Source organism: Pezoporus occidentalis, unplaced genomic scaffold (genome assembly GCF_034315485.1).
Source record: "Pezoporus occidentalis ecotype Australia unplaced genomic scaffold, CSIRO_AGI_Poc_V1 ctg31, whole genome shotgun sequence".
Lineage (NCBI taxonomy): Eukaryota > Metazoa > Chordata > Aves > Psittaciformes > Psittacidae > Pezoporus > Pezoporus occidentalis.
Window position 1 is genome coordinate 6,734,065 of NW_026915052.1, and position 6,836 is coordinate 6,740,900.

Consider the following 6,836-nt stretch of genomic DNA (forward strand, 5'->3'; position numbering starts at 1 on the left):
AGAATTCTTCTCTGCTGGTTTCTTCTGTCATGTACAACAGCATTAGGCTGAATGTTCTCCAAGAATTGTTATCTTGTTCTCACGCAGCCAGCAAGAATGTATGAAAAATTAATGGAGTCACTTAAGCATTCAGAAAAGATCTGAAAATCATTGACATCTCCTGCAGTTCAGGCTTGTGACACAATATATATTTGGAGGTATATGTGTGTATTAGCATTCTAAAACACAAGTGTACCAATTGCCTGTAATCTTTTCCATTGGGGTGTGGTGTTTCATCCTGTAGCTTCACCAAGGAGTGTCCTCCTCAGATTCTCTTATTCCTGTGTAAAGGTTCTGAACCTTCTGTGGAACAGTTTACTGCTTCAGTGGGTGGAGGTAAATACCACTGACTGTTCTGATTAGTTAGCGCTGTGACCCACTTCTGAATAGATAAATGAATGCACATCAAAGAGAGCCCATCTGCTGTTCCTTTGAAACAGCAACACTTGCACTCTCTTCTGATTTTAAAAAAAAAACAACAAACAAACAAAAAAAAACCCACTACTTTTAAGTTATGTTGCAAATCAGCATTTAGTCAGTGTCCTGTGAGTACCTTGTTTTGAAGGCATGAAGTCTCACCTTCTTTAGAAATGCCTGGTATGAAATTCCCTTCATTTTTAATGTATCTTAAATAGCTGTAGGCAGTCATTATCACTCATTATTTCAAAGCAAATATATTCTGTTCAGGTAGAGGGTGATTCTACACTGTTACTTGAATCCAGCCATTAAAGCTGTACTTCTCTAGGAATCAGTAAATTTATTTTACGCAGGTTTGGGGGGAAGGTGAGGAGGTGAAATACAGGTTTCTGTTATTTGAGGGCAACTTCTTGTTGTAATTTATTTGAAATCACATTTTTAGTTCCACAGGGCAGAACTGCTGGTTAGCCATCCCATAGATTGCCTTTTCTTACCACTTGAAAAGAATATGGAAGCGTTTCATTTTTCCATGCACCTATGGATCCAAAAAGCCTGACATACCGTGCCCCACATACTTGTGGGGTGAAATCGGAGATGGAAGAGATTCCTGAAGTAATATAACATGTCAGTAGTTTAGTCCTGACTTCTCTGTCCACAATGGATGAACAGTTTTGTTTTCACAAATCATGTTTAATTTGCTTTGGGGACCTTCATGGGAGTCTTGGGTTTTGCCTATATCCTTTTTCCTGGCAAAATTATAATTTTTTATTTTATTTTTTTTTTTGCTTTTTGCATGCTGAATGCAGATTCTCTCCAGTTTCTCAATGTTCCTCAGCTGAGGAAAGGCAAGTATCCAATGTCATCTCCTCTCATATTGTCTGTGTGAGAGCTGATGGCAATTGACAACTTAAAGAGAATTGAGAGCTTCCATAACTTTTTGTTTTTCCCTTGTTAAAGGAATGGGCTTGATTCTGACTTAAAAAATGCTGTGTAGTGTTCAAGGTTTTATAGTGCACTCAATAACTATGAGTGCAAAAGGAGGTTTTTGAATGCCTGTTTATTTAATCTCTTTTGTGGGTAAGTAGCTTCCTTGAATGATACAGCTAAGGATATATTATGTTTGATGCAGATTTGTCCTCACCTGCCTATCACAATAACTCCTTCCTGTCAGCTTCTTCCAGCTGTTGTGTTGCACAAATGCTCTGTGGTTGCTCAACACATCCAGTATGCCATGAGATGTGTCCAGGCAAAGAAGTGGTGTACATGTTAGAGCATTGCATCTGTCAGTTGGCCTGCTGCTCTGCAGTTGATAAAGTACTCTGCTTATCATTGGTTTTGCACAGGATGGGCACTAATGTGACACAATCCACTTTACCTGGGTCTTGATTTCTAAGGAATGTGCCAGAAGTCTATTTTTGAGACCTCTACAGTGGTGTCAAATGTGACCGTAACTGATGGGTGGGCAGGCAGCTCGGTCATGTAAGGTGATTCTTCAGAGTTCATGCAGAGTGATGTGCTGCTGTTAACAACCCTCTTCCCCCACCCCAAATGAGTGAACCAGCAAAGCCTTTATTAACCTGGCTTCTGTTTGCTAGCTGCGCATACAAAAAGAATGTGGTGATGGCAGTGTTTAGTCTGTGATGGGGCCCAGGGCTAAGGGGAGCCTTGTTTGTGAGCGGTGTGCGAGTTAATTTTTCCTGCAGGTTTCAGCATCTGTTTTGTGGGAGAGTATTTGCTGCTGTATGCAGTTGGCAATGAGGTCTGATGTACATCAAAACTGCTGGTTTATATCCAGCCTTGACTGGTTGGTGCTTTTGAATTGATAGTTATAATGTATAAAATGGTCATGGTATAGTTCACACATGCAGGTGACTTAATGGTTGTTCAGAACAAAGGTAAACACTGACATAAATAATGTTTTTGTGATATTTCCAAACCTGAAGCCAATTTGGGTTTTGTGAGGAAACTGGCTCCTGCCATTTGTTTTGCAGTTAGTCTTCATTTATTGCTCAAACTTCAGCATCTGTGACAATCACTCAAGCATATTTCAGAAGTGCAAATTTTGCCCATTGCATTTAATATTTGTATGTTCAAATTGTAATTTTCATTCCATTACTCACTACTTGATTTGGACAAATTATAATATTGTATTATTTTCTCCACTGGAGACAATTCTTTGAAATGCTTCCTAAATCATAGTTTCAGGTTATTTAGGACCTTTTTCCCTTGGCTTTGCTCTAAGCTCACCTACCTACAGATAGAGGGTGCCCACAGTAGGCAGAAGAATGAGACTAGTATTTAGAGTATGGAAGTTTAAGACAGTAAAAATGATGCTGTTTTATGTGGAACTGAATAAAACTTAAAAGCCACGCTGTAGAGCTTGCTCCATGTTCCATGAGATGGTCATTTTATTTTACCTTCTCCCTTAGCACCTGAGAAACTGCAGCCTATTTTCTGTATAATTAAGCCATCTTTTCTACCATGTCTCAAAGAAAACATCTGAGAGGACCAATACTCCTGGCATAATGCTATATTTTTCAATACATAGGGTGAGCTTTTATGCAGAACAGAGTTATAATAAAATGTGAGGTGAGTGTATTGCTTGACAAATTCCCACTTGGAGAATTTTCTCTAGCTTGTTTGGTAAGAACATACAAAATGCTATGACCTCGTTTGGAAGAACACAGCATTGCCAGTTGAACTGGCTTTACCAGTTTGTGTTGAAAGTGCTGATAGGCACGTGAAAGCTTTTCTAGAGCAAAGACAGTGTTTGGTAATACATGACTTGATCCTTGTAAATGGATGGACTCTCAACACCCATAAACAAACCAGCAGTAGTTTGGTGCAGGCTCTATTGGAGGTAAAGGCCTGAACCATAGCTGGGCCAAGAACTCCTCTAAGAAACCCACAACTGGGGCAGAGTGACCCAGTGAGCATCACTGTGATGTGTACAAGCTTGAAACACTGATTATGCGATTAACACAAGAATAGTGGTTAGTATTTCCAAGGCTCATTTATCAAGGAAAAAAGAAAGCTGTGGCTACAGAGGGTCTCATGCATACCTTTCCCATTGTGTGCAATTTGACTACAAGCCAACCGCTTTATCCCATGGCATGGCAGCCTTCTTGGAGCTCTCCCTGTGCTAGCCAGCTTGGCTGTATGGTAGTGATCTCTCCTTGAGCTCAAGGTTGCAGATTTCTTACTGAGACTGGAATATCTTTCCTACTCAAGGCAGAGACCCCTTACTAGCAGCAGGTCCTCAGTAAGTTGCTTGACAGCATGCTAAATTAATGCTGATTAAATCCATGTAGTCAATTCCTTTAGACATAAACTGTTGTCCAAGGCTGAGACTAAGATTAGACCTAGCTGCACCTAAGCTCCATGAGTTCAGAAAGCAGGGAGGTCTACTCTGAACCTCATGACTCAACGGAAGGGTCTCCCTTACACTTTTGTTTCTTTGGTCTCTGTGTAAATCATTCCAAATTGATTCTAATTTGACTCTGTTAAGTCTCACTTCTACAAATTCGTATCAAAATCACTTTTGCTGATACATTTAACAGTGATTCTTTAAGTGACCTAAACCACTCATTCTGCAAGAAACTGGCATAGTCATCAGGATTCACAACATCCTGAAAGCTAAGCTAAGCTTCATATTTTTACCACTAGAAATTATAAAACCCAGAATTCACACTGAATCAAAGATATGTTAGTCAGAACTATGGCCAATAGACAAATAGAATAAAAGAATGAATCTTTTAATCACAGATTAAAATTTAGTATGTCCAGTAAAGGACATCTCATTACTGCCTTTCTTGGTGTAGATGGTGTAAGGCAAGGTGTGTTTAAGACTGTACTTACCAGAACATCCTCACTGCTCATAAAGCTATTGGTATCTCTCTACCTGGCCATGTTCAACTTCAGCACTATCCTGAGTGCTTCTGGCTTGCCTTGTCCTGCTTTGGCTGATTGAAGTGAGTAAGCATACACAGGTGAAGTAAACAACCAGCAGAAAATATCTTCAGAAATAACTGTTGTACTACTGGCTTCCTCCTTGGTTAATACCTGGGAGGTGCTGCGGGAGGGAATAAGAGATACAGCTTCAGAGATATTAAAGATAACTTGATCCCTAGCTTTTGTTACTAAAGTTATGTGGGGGAGAGGAACTACTGGAGGACCAGTACAGGGTGGTATGTGGCATGGGAAGGCAGCTGTGTAGCCAGAGTATTAGCCTGATAGCAATGTATTTAATTCTCTAGAGATTAGTTGGCGTTAAGATCTGTTAATTTAATATGGAATTATTCATTGCAAATGACGTTCAGAGAAGATTTTGAGCCAGAGGGCACAGGTACAGAAGAGTTTGAACAATGAGTACTAAGAAATGTGGCTCTGTAGTTTGGGTGTGGGCTTAGTTAAGGGTGACCTCTCAGCCTTGCACAGAAATGGTATTAGCATTCTCATTCTTGAGATGATAGTGGTGTAAAACTACCAAGGGTATGTTGTTACTGTTCTGGTTTCTATGATTATTTTGGTTATGTATGCACATAAAGATTTTTAAAAGTGTTTTCAAGCACCTAACCTACCAGTAACCTATTAATAAATATCTATCAGACTTTCCCAGTTATTTTTACTGTAAAATGGGGAGAAATTAAAATTCTAAATGCTTAAGATTAAAAAATTTAAAAGAACTGATGTGTTCTCAAACATTAGTCTGTGCTAGGATCTCTGTGAAACAAAAATTATGTTAAAATTGTCTCTTAGGAGGGTTTAGATAAGTGTTTGTGTAGATCATTCTGTAACGAGTCATAGCATTCACTAGGCTTCAGTCCTTGAAAATTCATTAGGCTGCAGAGTCTGTAGGAGGCATGGTGAAGGCTGCTGTCATGGCTTGTGTCTCAGACCTGAGTTCTTGGGGTCCAAGTAAAGCTTTAATTTCCTGTTCCTCCTACCACAAAACTGAAGTCGCTCAGAATACTTTCCCCTGTTTACAGATGGTCTCTACACAGCAACCACCACCCCAGAGAACACAGTGTGTGAGGTTGTACTGCTGACAGTCCCCGAGACAAACTCTCTCCCTCCCTTCTTCAGGTTAAGGGCTCCTCTGAGCTGGTGGAGTTAGGGACACAGGACTTCGGATGCTGCTGGCCTCACATATACAGTGCAGAGTAGGGCCAAGGTGCTGCTGGTGTTTCATGTATTCTGCCCCGCAAACACTCTCCTGGAGGTCAACAGCTCCTTCACAAAAAAGGTCTAGGAATGATAGGACCAAGCAAAGTGAGACCACCAGGAAAGAGGAAAGGTGTTATTCACTATATTTCCTATTCAGTCCGTGGTAAGTCTGGCATCATACCCCATGTCTCACTCATTCAAGAGGTCTCATAACCCTTCCCCCCTTGCCCTGGGATTCACAGAGCCCCAGCTGTCATTTGCTTGGAGCTGAGTGTCACCGGGCTATTTCCAGCACTCCCACTGTTCCTGCAGCCAGCAGACACTGTCCTTCAAAATGCCAGGCTATGGTTTCTACTTCTGAATGAGCTTTCACAGCCCTGAATACAAGGCACTGTTGTGAATTCACCTAGCTGGGATTGTCAAGTGAAAGAAAACCCAATATGCAATAGTCCTAGCATCCTATAGCTGGAAAAGGTGAGGTCAGTGCTCCTTCTTCAAGCTAAGTTGGTTTTTAGTATCTCTTTCCTGCAACTTAGTTGCACTGAATGTGAGCAGCTGGAAACTAAAGTATCTCTCCGCATGATACATCAGCTTCTGATATTAAGAGCATCATGTCTGCTTAAGCAATATGTAAAAATAATCTGATGCTGATTCATTGGGAAAGCTCAAAGGGCCGGAAAGATCCTCACAGAGGATCTTGTGCAAATCATTGTAAGTCTGCTGAACGACAGCAACTTATTGTGGCAGAGGGGAGGTGCTCCAGTCCTCTGATCTTCATGGCTTTCCTCTGGACTTGCTCAAGCAGTCAGAGAGCAACATTGATCCGTTGATTGCAACTCTTTGATAACCCTGACCCATAAGGTCTCAGTCTGTTCTGTTATGTCAGTTTTCCGGTAGGCTGTGGGGCTAGGGCTGGCATTTATCTCCATTTACACAGCTGAAGCCATTGTGTTTTCCGCTGAAGTGGTCATCGGACTTGCACGCCCCCCTGGCCAGAAGGCAATTTTTACTGTGTGTTAGGCTTAAAGGGGGGCTTAAAAAAAAAAACGAGGTAGATCAACGTAGGGAAAGAAGTTAATTCCAGATTTTTATTTACTTATTTTCTTTGTTTGTTTATTTATTTTCCTTGAAGAATGTGTGTGAGTTCCTAAGGAAGGACTTCCCGCGTCTTTCCCCCGCTGCTCACCGGGAGCAGGCAGGGGAGGGCCGCGGGC